The sequence below is a fragment of the Balaenoptera ricei genome, chromosome 3, assembly GCF_028023285.1.
Source record: "Balaenoptera ricei isolate mBalRic1 chromosome 3, mBalRic1.hap2, whole genome shotgun sequence".
NCBI lineage: Eukaryota > Metazoa > Chordata > Mammalia > Artiodactyla > Balaenopteridae > Balaenoptera > Balaenoptera ricei.
Window position 1 is genome coordinate 109,707,574 of NC_082641.1, and position 15,555 is coordinate 109,723,128.

Below are 15,555 nucleotides of genomic sequence, written 5' to 3' on the forward strand. Positions count from 1 at the left end.
AGTACCTCAGAACACAGGCTGGAAGTTCAGATACATACATGGCCACTAACAGCTGATGACATAGACAGCCTTAGTTTCAACCTTGGGGTTAAAAAATAAATATCTTGTTCCTTTTAAAAAATTGTGAACTTACTAGAAAAGGTGAAAAATACCTTAGTTGGCCAAGTGATGACCTTAGGCAGTTACTGCATTTTGAATATGAGTTTCAGGTGGTTGTTTTCCTTATGAGAAACTTTAAATGCTTTTAAGACATCTTGTTTTGGGGGAGGCTTTGACTGCGATTCTAGTGACAAGATGTCTCTTATGTGTCCTTTAAACATGAGTGAAGTTACTGAGTATTGATACTGCACGAAATCCCATGTGTAGTGAAGTAATTTTATATTTAATACCATTATGGATAAACCTTTCATTATAAACTTTTCAAATTAAAAAGACAACTATTAAGAGGCATGAACCCCTAAAGGGTAAAAATCATTTGGATTATTCTTTGGTCATTGTGAATTTCTATGTTTTGTTTCCACTGTTGTTTAATTTTTTTTATTGTGATTGCTTTTCTTTTCAATTGCAAAAAAGTGTGATGGCGTCTTGTTCACCCTGTTGTGATTACTCCAGTGACATGTTACTGTTCTGCTCTGAAGAAACTATTGTCAGAAGAATCCTGCATTTCCTTCAGCTGGCATGCATGCCTTTGGACTCATGGACAGAGTTCTTTGGATTGTGGCTTAATGATTGATTTTTATGAATATGGATCTGATTTTAGCATGATCTTTTTTGTGAATGCTAGCACTGTTTTGCATTTTTTCCTGCATTTTTAACAATTTCTCTTTCCACCTCCAACCCCTCTGCCTTATGATTTTATTGGTAAGCAAAGAACTGCTATTTTAATTTGTCACCATTTATGTATATTTTGGAAGGTATGAGACCCATAAGCACAATGATCATTTGTATTCATTTGAAACTTCAGCAGTGTAGTATCTGCATGCTTTATGAAGTTGCTTGTATGGGAGCCCCTGGGATGCCAGAAATGAACATTTCCTTTCTGCCGTGGGCTGATGATACTGCTGCTATTAGAGAAAGGTTAGCTGTGGCACCAAGTCACATCAGTTTCACAAAAAAAGGCAATTTGTAGCTTATTTTAGAAGTATGACTTTTATTTAGAGTTATAAAAGAAAAGCTTGCATTCATAAGGCATTCATTCTGTTGTAAATGTTCAATATATTTATTTGAGAGCAAGGGCCTGGGATTGTAAACAGGTATGGTTATGTGTGTGTGTGTGTGTGTGTGTGGTAATACCCTCATTGGGTCTGACTCTGAGCATCATGATCTTTGTTCATTTCTTTGTGTGCTCATTCTGTTTTCACTTGTTTATGTTTAATATTATGGTATCCAGTTGCTTCCAGTAGCAGTTTGTTGAGCTTTTGGCCTGTATTCCTAACTGCAGATTTCAGTCATTGGCCTCTCCATCTTCCACATATTTTGGGGCAATGGAAGTTGCCAGGAGCAACAGTTGACCTGGCTGTGTTGTTGCCTGTGAAAACAACCTGCATGGTGACTTATTAAGATATTGGTGAGAAACCTTTGGCTCAGGTTCCAAAATACATTTATTCTTCACAAATTGTATTTCTGTAAATGCTTCTCCTTCCCCATAAGCCAAATTAGTGGTTTGTTTTTTCATGAAAATGTTTAAATTATGTCCAGTTCAGCCCTATGTAACAGTTACATTTGGTAGGAGTAACAGTTCATGTAGGAAATAGGGCTTAATTGAAAACTAACTTAGAAAGCTATAAGGAATTAGGTAATTGCATAAAGGAAGAGAGATCATTTCTCTTCACCTTAGTCACAAGTTCTTGTGAAACAGGTAACTAAATAAATATTGGGTTTATATAGGCAAAACATGGAAGCATTTCTTCCCCCAATTCTTTTGGATTTAATTTACCCAGTACAGCAGGCACTAGAATACTCAGTCCTTATATTTCTGCAATTTTGAGTCTTCATAGGTGTCAATCCCAGAGACTCTGTCAAGGAAAAACATTTATGCTTAGCAGTCAAAATAGGCATTTTGCAGTTTAATAACTTCTGAACTTGAATTCATCTGATGTCATTAATTGTGTTGATACTGCATTCTGGATTTTGCCTGAGTACCACTGTCTTTCTGTTCAGCCAGAGACAGGGCACTGCAGTGTGCAAGCGCTTTAAGGGATGGATTTTGTTTGGCCTTGTCAGTGCTGGATGCTATGAAGTCTACTTCTAGTCTGACTTTAAAAATTAGTACAGATTTTATATAACTAACTAACTAACTGTGTAACTCCTGGAACAATAGAGGGAGCCATGGGCCCTTTTCCCCAATTCATGATTTGATTTATTCTTTTTCCCAATCTCTCACTTTCCTGATCCTCCAAGGACCAAATACTCCAGTGAGCACTGGAGCATGTCTCTATGGTAAGCCAAAGGCTGCACTCTTCAGCCTCTAACTAACTGTTCTGCAGCTGCCACTGACTTGACAGGCACAAGTAGCCACACTGTGTGCCAAGAACACATGCCCAGGAAGGTGCCAGTAATTATTCAGAAGAAATAAGAAAATTACCAACAACTTTAAGATACTAACCTTGGACACAGATTTTTTTTTTAGGGAGTTAGCAGGTCCCACCTGGATAAGTGGGTTTGTAAATCTTGGGAGGTCATTTGCTCCCCATAACAATGTGTGAAAATTGAAGCTAACTAAATATGATTGACTGTTAATACTTTGCTGAAATACATGCTAACAACTGTTAACTAATGACATGCATTCTGTAAAAAAGTGGTGCCCGTGAGCATAGGTTGGAAATGTGAACTGTGGTGACTGGGTTCAGCTTTCCAATGCAGCATTATCCGTGGGCCTTTAAAGATACTTTGTGAGTATATATTAGCTTTCACTTTTGTTATTAAATTATAGCAGTTCTATTATAGAGAGCAAGTTTGCCTTGATTTTGTTTAAAATGACTTCTACTCAGCACCCAGGAGATAAAATTGACATATTTTTATAATATAAGCATACTTTTTTGTACATTGTGTTCATTCTTGAATAAAGTAAGTAAGTTCAGTGTTGGCTTGTAGATAATAAAAAGAAAGTAAGTAAGTATTTGATTTTGTTTCAATAAATGTTTTTCAATCCTGGTTTGGTTAATTCCTTTCTTTCAAGGAGGAGATAGATGATATTTAATATCACCTTTTTAGCCTTTCTTAGATTTTTGAGTTATAGGTTTTGAAAATTTCTAAACTTGTAATGTCACCTTATAATTAATAAATGCCTAGACAGAATGAACCTAAAAAAGTCCTACTTCCAAATATTTAAAAGTAGGAAGAAATGAAAAATATAAATATGCCCAATTTTTTTAACAAAGGTATCCAACCCCAATTCATTCAATTTTCCTTGCTGAAGCAATTTGTCCTCACAGTGTATGTAGGATTTAAATAAAAGTAAGAATTCTGTTCCTCAGTCAGTCATAGAATATGTCCATCATCACAGAATGTATGGGCAGTTTGCTCTCCAGGGAACATTTGAAAATGTCTGGAGATATTTTTGGTGTCTGTCAGAAACTAAGGAAGGGGTACTGTTAACACCCCTGGGAGGCCACTAAATATCAGCCCTCACAAGAGAGAGATGTCACAGTGCCACAGCTGGGAAACACTGATATTGATTGATTGATTTAGAACAAAGATCTATGTACTCACCAGGTCCTGTTTGTTTGTTTGTTTGTTAGAGAATCTTTCTTTCTTTAATGCATTGGTCAGGTACTGAGAATAGGTCAGTTAGTTAGGTTTGGCTGTATCATGAGAATTGCCACACAGTATTCTAAAATAGAAAAATTAATGAGAAAAGTATCAGGAAACAACAATATCTCAAAAAGTTTCAATAACCTTTGTCCTCAGCTCATGGCCAAGGGCTCTAAAGGGAAATTGGGTTAAGATGAAAGTATGTGAAGAAACTCATGTTGTATATTAATTAGGAGCCCTAGTTCAAGTATATGTTTTTAAAGGATATGCGTAAAATGCACAAAAAAGTAGAACAAATCTATTAAAGTGTCAGAGACATAGACTGGAATTTGCTAAAATTGTGAAAATGCAAAAGTCTACAAAATTCATATATACCCTGTCCTTAAAAGATACTTTCAGCAGACTAGTAAGAAAGCAATTGAAATTTTTACCTTCAGCTTACTACTGTCTTCCATCTAGACTGGTCCAATAAGAGAACTTCTTAACGTAAACCATTAAATGACTCATGTTAATCTTTTAATATTTTAGCACCTAAACTTTGACTATTCAGGATGTTTCTGAGATGAGGGTTTTGTTGTGGGTGTTTTAAACGCTTTTACCAGATACAAGCAGCCTCTGGGCTCCTTTTGACCCTACCCTTATCCTCTCAATTGCATCATCTTGATAGTGTTCTAGCTGATCTGCCTTTGACGGCCAAAAGAAAAAAAAAAGATACTTCCAGAGTAAGAAGATCCAAATGTTTGATCTGGGACTTCACAATAACTACAAGAGTGGTGATTTTGGTACCAAAGAAAGGATGACTTTAGTCTCACTGAAAGATAAGAGCAAGAGAGTAAAAACAGTGTCAGTTCTAACCCCAAATTTTCTCCTCTGTAAATCCAAGCTCCAGAGTTGTTAACAACTAGAGCATTTACTCCTCACTAAACCTCCTCTGTTCACCAGCTTTAGATAGGTGAATACACTGAATTCCTAGGCACTGCTTTTTACTTTTATTTTTGCTCCTTTACAGAAGCAGCAAGTAAGATACTTCTTTCAAAATCTTCAGAGTTTGACCTAGTTAGTTACCTTTTTCTTTTTAAATTTATTTTTGGCTGTGTTGGGTCTTCCTTGCTGGGCGCAGGCTTTCTCTAGTTGCAGTGAGCAGGGGCTACTCTTCATTGCAGTGCACAGGCTTCTTATCACAGTGGCTTCTCTTATCGCAGAGCATGGGCTTTAGGTGCACAGGCTTCAGTAGTTGTAGCATGCAGTCTCAGTAGTTGTAGCTCACGGGCTCTAGAGCACAGGCTCAGTAGTTGTGGTGCACAGGCTTAGTGCTCTGCAGCATGTGGGATCTTCCTGGACCAGGGCTCAAACCTGTGTCCCCTGCATTGGCAGGCGGATTCTTAACCACTGCACCACCAGGGAAGCCACTAGTTACCTTTTTCTTAATGTTCCTAATTGAAGCCATCTAAACACATTCGTCTTTTAAAGATCTGTGTGCCAGAAATCTCTGGCATGCCTATACACTAATGATGAAAAATCTGGAAGTGAAATTAAGAAAACACTCCCATTTACCACTGCAACAAAAAGAATAAAATATCTAGGAATAAACCTACCTAAGGAGACAAAAGACCTGTATGCAGAAAATTATAAGACACTGAGGAAAGAAATTAAAGATGATACAAATAGATGGAGAGATATACCATGTTCTTGGATTGGAAGAATCAACACTGTGAAAATGACTCTACTACCCAAAGCAACCTACAGATTCAATGGAATCCCTATCAAACTACCACTGGCATTTTTCATAGAACTAGAACAAAAAATTGCACAATTTGTATGGAAACACAAAAGACCCCGAATAGCCAAAGCAATCTTGAGAACAAAAAATGGAACAGGAGGAATCGGGCCCCCTGACTTAAGACTATACTACAAAGCTACAGTAATCAAGACAGTATGGTACTGGCACAAAAACAGAAATATAGATCAATGGAACAGGATAGAAAGCCCAGAGATAAACCCATGCACATATGGTCACCTTATCTTTGATAAAGGAGGCAAGAATATACAGTGGAGAAAAGACAGCCTCTTCAATAAGTGGTGCTGGGAAAACTGGACAGCTACATGTAAAAGAATGAAATTAGAACACTCTCTAACACCATACACAAAAATAAACTCAAAATGGATTAAAGACCTAAATGTAAGGGACCTAAATGTAAGGCCAGACACTATCAAACTCTTAGAGGAAAACATAGGCAGAACACTCTATGACATAAATCACAGCAAGATTCTTTTTGACCCACCTCCTAGAGAAATGGAAATAAAAATAAACAAATGGGACCTAATGAAACTTAAAAGCTTTTGCACAGCAAAGGAAACCATAAACAAGACCAAAAGACAACCCTCAGAATGGGAGAAAATATTTGCAAATGAAGCAACTGACAAAGGATTAATCTCCAAAATTTACAAGCAGCTCATGCAGCTCAATATCAAAAAAACAAACAACCCAATCCAAAAATGGGCAGAAGACCTAAATAGACATTTCTCCAAAGAAGATATACAAATTGCCAACAAACACATGAAAGAATGCTCAACATCATTAATCATTAGAGAAATGCAAATCAAAAGTAGAATGAGATACCATCTCACACCGGTCAGAATGGCCATCATCAAAAAATCTACAAACAATAAATGCTGGAGAGGGTGTGGAGAAAAGGGAACACTCTTGCACTGTTGGTGGGAATGTAAATTGATACAGCCACTATGGAGAACAGTATGGAGGAGGTTCCTTAAAAAACTAAAAATAGAATTACCATATGACCCAGCAATCCCACTACTGGACATATACCCTGAGAAAACCATAATTCAAAAAGAGACATGTACCACAATGTTCATTGCAGCTCTATTTACAATAGCCAGGACATGGAAGCAACCTACGTGTCCATCAACAGATGAATGGATAAAGAAGATGCGGCACATATATACAATGGAATATTACTCAGCCATAAAACGAAATGAAATTGAGTTATTTGGAGTGAGGTGGATGGACCTAGAGTCTGTCATATAGAGTGAAGTAAGTCAGAAAGGGAAAAATACCATATGCTACCACATATATATGGAATCTAAGGGAAAAAAAAGGTCATGAAGAACCTAGGGGCAAGACGGGAATAAAGACACAGACCTACTAGAGAATGGACTTGAGGATACGGGGAGGGGGAAGGGTAAGCTGTGACAAAGTGAGAGAGTGGCATGGACGTATATATACATTACCAAACGTAAAATAGCTAGCTAGTGGGAAGCAGCCACATAGCACAGGGAGATCAGCTCGGTGCTTTGTGTCCCCCTAGAGGGGTGGGATAGGGAGGGAGACGCAAGATGGAAGAGATATGGGAACATGTGTATATGTATAACTGATTCACTTTGTTATAAAGCAGAAACTAACACACCACTGTAAAGCAATTATACTCCAATAAAGATGTTAAAAAAAAAAAAATCTGTGTGCCTTTCAAATGTCTGAGCTGACTGAATCCTTTACCCTGGACTCTAGCTCTGTGCTTTGAGCTCCCCAGGGCCTGTCCACCTCTGATGAGGTGCATGGACCACCTTGTTGGCTGCAGCATGTTCAGGCAGTGTCAGGAGACATTGTTTTTAAAGAAAACCAGAAACAACACCCAAAATATTTTACTTTTCAGAAATAGTGAAAAGAAGCTTAGTCTGTTAGGGATGTTATGACAAAATACCCCAGATTTGGGTGGCTTATAAACAACAGAAAGTTACTTCCCACAGTTCTGGAGGCTTAAAGTCTGAGATCAGGGTGCCAGCAACAGTTAGGTGAGGGCCCTCTGCCAGATGCAGATTTTTCATATCTTCACCTGGTGGGAGGGCTGGGGAGCTCTCTGGAGTCTCCTGTATCCAGCACTAATCCTATTCTTGAGTTACACCCTTGTGACTGAAGCACTTCCCAAAGGCTGCACCTTGTAATACCATCACCTTTGGGAGTTAGAATTTCAACATGAACTCCACGGGGCACACTACCATTCAGAACATAGCACAAAAGGTACAGGGAGCGAGTGGCTGTAGACATCCTAAATTTGAGGGGAAAAATGGGAATATAAACACAAGGGGCTCAACAACTCAAAGTGGGATACATCCAGAGAGGCCTACACCAAGATTTAATCAAACCATCAAAAGTCAAAAACAATCTTAAAAGCACCAAGAGGAAAGCAATACAAAAATCCTCAACAAAATAATAGCAAACAATTCAACAGCACATTAAAAGAATTATACATGATGACAAAAGGATTACACATGACAACCAAGTGGGATTTATTCCAGGAGTGCAAGAATGGGTCAATATAATAAGGTCAATCAATGTAGTATACCACATTTGCAGAGTGACAGTGAATAAAAACCCATTTGATCCCATCTCAATGTGACAAAACTCAATACCCTTTTACAATAAAAACACTCAACAACCTAGGAATAGAAGGAAACAAAATGAAGACCATATATGAAAAGCCCACAGGTGGTATTTATATCGTGATGAAAGACTGAAAGCTTTTCTTTAAGGTCAGGAACAAGACACAGATGTCCGCTTTTACCACTTTGACCAAACAAAGTAACTGGAGGTCCTAGCCAGAGCAGTTAAACAAGAAATAGAATTAAAAGGCAGTTACCTTGCTTCACACACAACATGATCTGATATGTAGAAAGCCCTTAAGATTACAGCTCACACACACACCTGTTAGAACAAATAAATTAACAAAGTGGCAAGATACAAAATCAACACGAAAATCAGTTATGTTTCTGTACACTAACAATGAACAATCCAAAAAGGAAATTAAGAAAACGACTCCATTTACAATAGAATCAAGCAGAATAAAACACTTAGGAATAAATTTAACCAAGGAGGCAAAAGACTTCTGTGCTGAAAACTACAGAACATTAGTGAAAGAAAGAAGACACAAATAAAAGACATCCTCTGTTTATGGATTGAAAGACTTAATACTGTTAAGATGTCAGTAGTATCCAAAATGATCTACAGATTTAATGTACTCTATCAAAATCCCAGTGGCATTTTTTTCAGAAATAGAAAAATCCATCCTAACAGTCATATGGAATCTCAAGGGACTCTGAAGAGTCAAAATAATGTTGAAAAAGAAAAAGTTGCAGGTACCATACTTGATTTTAAAGCAATATAAATCTACAGTAATTAAAACAGGGTAGTACTGTCATAAAGAGACATATAGACCACTAAAATAGGAAGCCCAGAAATAAACTTTCCTATGTCTGGTCAAATGACTTTCAACAAGGATGCTAAGACCACTCAGTGGATTAAAGCCAGTCTTTTCAACAGTGCTGGGAAAATTGGATATCCACATACAAAAGAATAAAGATGAACCATGTCATAGTATGTTTAGGCTACTACAACAAAATACCACAGACTGGGTATCTTATAAACAACAAATTTATTTCTTATAATTCTGGAGGCTGGGAAGTAGAAGATCAAGGTGCCAGCATGGTTGCCTTCTGGTGAGGGCCCTACTTCCTAGCTCATGGCCAGTGCCACCTTGCTGTGTCCTCACATGGTGCAAGAGGCAAGGGATATCTCTGGAGCCTCTTTTATAAGAGCACCAATTCCATTCAGGGCAGAGCCTCCATGACTTAAGCACTTTCCAAAGGCTAACCTACTAACACCATCACATCGGGCATTAGGATTTCAACATATCAATTTTGGGGGAACACAGGCATTCAGACTAGCAGACCATTACTTTAAACGATATACAAAAATTGGATCAAAGACATAAACATAAGACCTAAAACTATGAAACTCTTAGAAGAAAACACAGGGGAAAAGCTTCATGACAGTGCATATGGCAATGATTTTTTTGGATAAGACACCAAAAGCACAGGCAACAAAACTAAACAGAGAAAAACTGGACTACTTCAAAATTAAAAACTTGTGTGCATCAAAAAAAATCAACAGAATAAAAAGGAAACCTATAGAATGGCAGAACATTATTTACAAATCGTATATCTGATAAAGGGTTATATCCAGCATATACAAAGAACGCCTACCACTCAATTACAGAGAACAAACAGCTCAGTTAAAAAGTGGGCAAAGGACTTGAATAGACATTTCTCCAAAGAAGATAGACAAATGGGCAATAAGCAGATAAAAAGATGCTTAACATCACTAATCATGAGGGAAATGCAAATCAAAACCATAATGAGATAGCATCTCATAATAAGATGGCTTTGGTAAAAACAAAAACAAAATAATGTGTTAGGATATGGAGAAATTGGAACCCTGTGCATGGAGGGTCCTCAAAAAATTCAAAATACTACCATATGATCTTACTTTTGGGTATATATCGAAAAGAACTGAGAGCAGAGTTTCAAAGAGATATTTGTACACTCATGATTACAGCAACATTATTCACAACAGCCAAGATGTAGAGGTAACTCAAGTGTTCATCGACAGCTGAATGGAAAAATAAAATGCAGTATATACTTAACAATGGAATATTATTCAGCCTTAAAAAAGAAATTCTGACACATCCAACAATGTGAATGAACTTTGAGGATGTGATGCTGAGATAGGCTGGGACCTGGGATCCTCTACTGGAGTGCCTGCACCTGGACAAACATCTCCTTGAGCAGAAGGATACAAAGAAACTATAAGTGACTAAAAATAACTGCATGCATGAGCAGTTGGGGCATCATGACCACTATACGAGCTTTGTGGGGAGGCAGTAGTGAGCAAGTCCGCCATTTTGGGGGTGCCGGGAGCAAAAGCAGGATACTGCACATGATCCCTGCACCCGGCACCACCAAGGGGATGGACAGACCACCTAAGCTCTGCCTCCTGCCCAACCCATGGACCTGCCCGTTATCCCATTTAAGGACCCAAACATTTCCTCCTGGGGAGCGGGCAAGGATGTCTGTTTCTTGCTTTGACTCCCTCGTGCTGCAGCGTGAGCCCCAGTAATGCCTCGCCTGAAATTCTCTGGCCTCTTATGAATCTCTATTGATTAGTCCAAGGGCCTGGGTCGGTAACAGTTCCACTTCTGTGAGGTGTATCGGGTGGTCAAATTCTTAGAAAGTCAAAGAACAGATTAGGTGAACTTGATCAAAGGCAACAGCAGAGTGGGAAAATAAAGAGAAGGGAAACATTAAGAAAAGTATGACATTTACATTCTAATCAAGTGTCCACTGAGAACTGCCTCCAAGTAGTCTTGGACATACAGCTGAGAAATGCAAATCAACCACCTGATGATATCCTTTTCTCTATTCCTCCTAAGTGCAAACTTGGGATAAACTCTAATTGAGACCACTTGTGCCCAACATGCTGTGCCACCAGAAATGATGTTTTCAGGATTGACATCTTATTAAAAAGGTTCATGGGAACATGACCATCACAAGAACCAAAGACCCCAAAAGAGGCCATGTCAGCAACTGCCCAGTACCTCAGGACTAAGGTGCATTTGTTCCTGTAGGCAGCAGGAGTTCCACGCAGGCTGTAAAAGCCATTACACACGAGGTCTTTCTTTGCTAGATGCCACTAATAAGGTGATGCCTAATGCTTTATACAGAGCACCCTCACTGTGCCTGGCACATAGCAGGGACTTAAGGGATAAACGCATCATGCATATCTATGGAAAAACCATTTGATGTTTTCCATTAAAGCCTCATACCACACACAGGATCGGGCATAGATGTTGACCTAGTGTCCCATGTGAAAAACACCATGTGCAAAAAAAACTCTGTGACGTGGACGTGGGCCTTTCCTAGCGTGCTGGCACTAAGGAAGGCAGGACCCCAGTGCAGCCCAGCCAGTTACTCTAGGAAATCAGTGAGTGGCAAACACAATGTGTTCTAGTATTAGACAGACCTTCTTGACTTGGATTTTAGAATGCAGGCTCTGCTTTCTCTTCCCTGATTCTGGCACCCTCCTTTCTCTGCTCGGTAGTGGGGACCTCTGTGGAGAGCTCTCTCCTGCCTCGCAGTCTCTGCAGCTCTCAGGTACAATGAACAACCAGAGAACAGCAGGTATGTCAGTCTAGCTCAATGACACCCTTGGTGGTTCATAAAATGAAGTACTTACAAGGACTGTACAGAGAAAATCAGCAGCATAGGCTTCTGGTGAAATAGGTGGTAAAAGTACTAACAAAAGTATGATCTCTATTTTCTTTCCAATGTTAAGAAACACAGAAAGTGGAACTTCCAGTACAGGTTCAATTATTGGCTTATTCATTAGACTTTGGTTCCAGATTGCCAAAACACTGCAGGCCTTGCCTCGTGGGAGGGAGGAGGGCCTGGCTGTGGGGCTACGTGAGAAGATGGGACACCAGAGGGAGAAAGTGAGGAGACATTTAGTAAACACCAGTCACCTGCTAGGCGTGGGCTTGGCTCATTCCCAAAAACATCCTATTTAATAAGAGCTTTGGGGCTTCCCTGGTGCGCAGTGGTTGAGAATCTGCCTGCCAATGCAGGGGACACGGGTTCGAGCCCTGGTCTGGGAAGATCCCACGTGCCGCGGAGCAACTAGGCCCGTGAGCCACAACTACTGAGCCTGCGCATCTGGAGCCTGCGCCCCGCAACAAGAGAGGCTGCGATAGTGAGAGGCCCGCGCACCGCGATGAAGAGTGGCCCCCGCTTGCCACAACTAGAGAAAGCCCTCGCACAGAAATGAAGACCCAACACAGCCAAAAATAAATAAATTAATTAATTAATTAAAAAAAAAATAAGAGCTTTTACTCTCCCAATGTCATAGATGATGGGACAGATGATTAGAGAGGGTAAATAACCTGCTCAAGGTCAAACAGCCAATAACTGGGCATAGTAGTCTTACAGTTTATGATGAATGTCATGGGGTCATACAGGAGCTGGCCTTGACCTACATGCTAGGAATTCCAAGGAATGCCTCACACTGGCCTGCATGCAGTCACGTACACACGTACACACGTGTATGAGGCGACTTGTAGTCCCACCCAAACCCCATGGATTGGGAAAGGAATAGTTGCCTTTAAAAAGGGAATGGGGGAATTCCCTGGTGGCACAGTGGTTAAGAATCCGCCTGCCAATGCAGGGGACATGGGTTCGAGCCCTGGTCCGGGAAGATCCCACATGCCGTGGAGCAACTAAGCCCGTGAACCACAACTACTGAGCCTGCGTGCCACAACTACTGAAGCCCACGGGCCTAGAGCCTGTGCTCCGCAACAAGAGAAGCCACCGCAATGAGAAGCCTGTGCAACGCAATGACGAAGAGTAGCCCCCGCTTGCCGGAACTAGAGAAAGCCTGCGCACAGCAACGAAGACCAAACACAGCCAAAAATAAAACATAAAATAAATAAATAAATTTATTTTAAAAAATAAATAAAAAATAAAAAGGGAATGAGGAGTTGTTGCAAGACAAGGAAAGGCAGGAAGGCTTGTAGGGCAAAATGCAGGAGTGGGGTTAAGAACAGGGGTTAAGTCCGCATCCTTCAGCTGCTTGCCAGTCCCTATCTCAAAGGAGACGAGGTTTACAGATGAGAAGACAGACAAAGGGCAGAAAAGAGAGGATTCTAAGCCACTCTGCTGGACTTCGGGCTCTCCTTTGCTGTCACCTGAATGGAGAGAGAATACCTGGCTCTGAAGCCTCAAACCTTCTGCTCCTCAGAAGCCCAGACCCAACACTGCATTCCAGACCCTGGAGACCTAGGAAGACGCCATACTCTTTAAGCCAAAAGGTGTCGGCAGGACAGGGTTCAGGATGACCCAACACAAAATATTTTTTTAATTGGAAAATTAAAAATACTGAAAAGAAAATAAGCAGTAACCCAGAATGCCAGGAACAGCCTAGCAGCAGAACCTACCCTGAGGTCCAGGCTGCAGTGGGCTTGCGGGCTTTGGGGAGGTCAGAAGCCAGAAAGGAGGTTCAGTGTTCAGCTCCAAGCAGTGAGTCCACACAGGATTCCCAACCTCCTGCCGTCCTGAGCACCTGGGTCCCCAGCAGATCTCCAGACCACGACCCAACACCTGTCCCCTGCATGCGCTTCCTGGAACAGAAAGAGTTCTTTGGTCCATCTTGTTTATTTCTCTGCCTCTCAAAGGAAGCCATGAGCTCAAATAGGATTTAAATATCTAACCTTGGTGATGACAGAAAGATAACTGCTTTCAAGTTTGTTAGCTCCTCAGCATGGTGAAGCCCCAGGGTTGTAGTGAAATGAGTGCTTGACAAGCTGGAGTTAAAACCTAAGGGTAAGTTTCCCTGTGAGTTTTTGCCCTTGGTGCAAATCTCAGTGCTGACTAGCCACTTGATCTCTAGTGCCCTAGGGGATTTTATGGGTGAGACGCAGGAGGAGAGAGCATTTGGAGTTTGGGTTTATTAGGTATGTGCAACTGCCCTCAACATACTTCTGGTCTCAAAGGAGTTGAAACCTTCTATTACTGCCTATGAGTTTCCCTCTCCCTCTCTAGCTGCAGCCACCACAACTATTTCATTTGTTAATCTTTCTTGGGTTAGATTTTTGCGGGGCATTTAAAAAAACCTGTGGTAAAATATACAAACATAAATTTACCATTGTAACCATTTTTGAGTGCACATTTCATTAGTGTTACATACATTTACATTATTGTGCAACCAACTTCCAGAACATTTTCATCTTGCAAAACACTGAACAACTCCCCATTTTTCTCTCCCCAGCCTTTGGCAATAACAGTTCTATTTTCTGTGTCTATGTATGTGACTACTCTAGATACCTCACACAAGCAGAATCATAGCAGTATTTGCCTTTTTGTTACTGGCTTATTTCACTTAACATAACATCTGTTTTCAAGGTTCATCCATGTTGTAGCATGTATTAGAATTTCCTTCCTTTTTAAAGTTGAATAATATTCCATTTACATATATACCACATTTTATTTATGTATTTATCCATCGATGAACATGTGGGTTGCTTTCACTTCTTGGCTATTGTGAATAATGCATGAGTGTACAAATCTTTCTTTGAGATTCTGCTCTCAATTCTTTTAGAGGTTGTATCATTATCAACTTTTTCGGGAACCTCCATATTGTTTTCCATCGGGGATGGAACCATTTTACATTCCCACCAAGAGTGCACAGGGTTCCAGTTTCTCCACATCCTTCTCAACATTTGTAATTTTCTAGTTTTTTATGGTTTTTTTTTTTTTTTTTTTGAGCATAGCCATCTTAATGGTTGTGAGGTATATTGTAGTTTTTTCCATTTCCTTCTTGAGTAGTGATGTTGAGCATCTTTTCATGTGCTTACTGGCCATTTTTCTCTCTGAAAAATTTCTATTCGAGGGCTTTGCGCATTTTAAAATTGTGGGTTTTCATTTTGTTGTTGAACAAGAGATCTTTTATTTAACAACTTTAAATAAATCTTTTTGAAGTATTACATATTTCTAATATTATATCATACATATTTCAAGTATGAAAATATAAAATACACACTCTGTTCTCATTAGTGTAGAATGGACTTTGAGGCTCTCTTAATGACAATATTGTCATTATAAACAAATTTAGAAATCAAAATTTAGAGAGAATGAGTGTCTTGTCCAGCATTTGTTCAGTGATAACCCTCAGCGATCCCTGAGCTGCAGCCTGTTGCTGCCTCCAACTGCTCTGTGAGTTCTCTGCCTTTTAGAGTTTTCAGGTTCCTCCCCTCTCAGGTTGTCTTAATCACATTCTTATCACTATGAATATGCTTCCCTCAAGTTTTCCACTCACAGTTTTAAGTTCTGACTTCCAGTGTGCTTTAGTTTAGGGAACAAGAAAGCTCTGTGTCTCATTAACAAGTCAAGAATATAACTTTA

General features: G+C 39.8%; 1 protein-coding gene and 1 long non-coding RNA gene across 4 annotated transcripts in view; one reads left to right on the forward strand and one right to left on the reverse strand.

Moving 5' to 3' along the window:
• The window catches only part of CDC42SE2 (CDC42 small effector 2), a 128,016-nt gene extending 124,905 nt beyond the window's left edge, over positions 1-3,111 (forward strand). For all 3 annotated transcript variants that reach the window (XM_059916999.1, XM_059917000.1, XM_059917001.1), the window contains one exon: positions 574-3,111. The gene's annotated coding sequence lies outside the window, so the exon portion shown is untranslated. The remainder of the gene's footprint in view (positions 1-573) is intronic.
• LOC132362476 (uncharacterized) lies at positions 1,153-13,756 on the reverse strand. The gene is made up of 3 exons (XR_009502380.1): positions 13,593-13,756; positions 3,712-3,832; positions 1,153-2,015 (listed from the first exon to the last, which is right to left on the reverse strand). It is a non-coding gene; the product is annotated as an uncharacterized LOC132362476 (long non-coding RNA).
• Between the last annotated feature and the right edge of the window lie 1,799 nt (positions 13,757-15,555).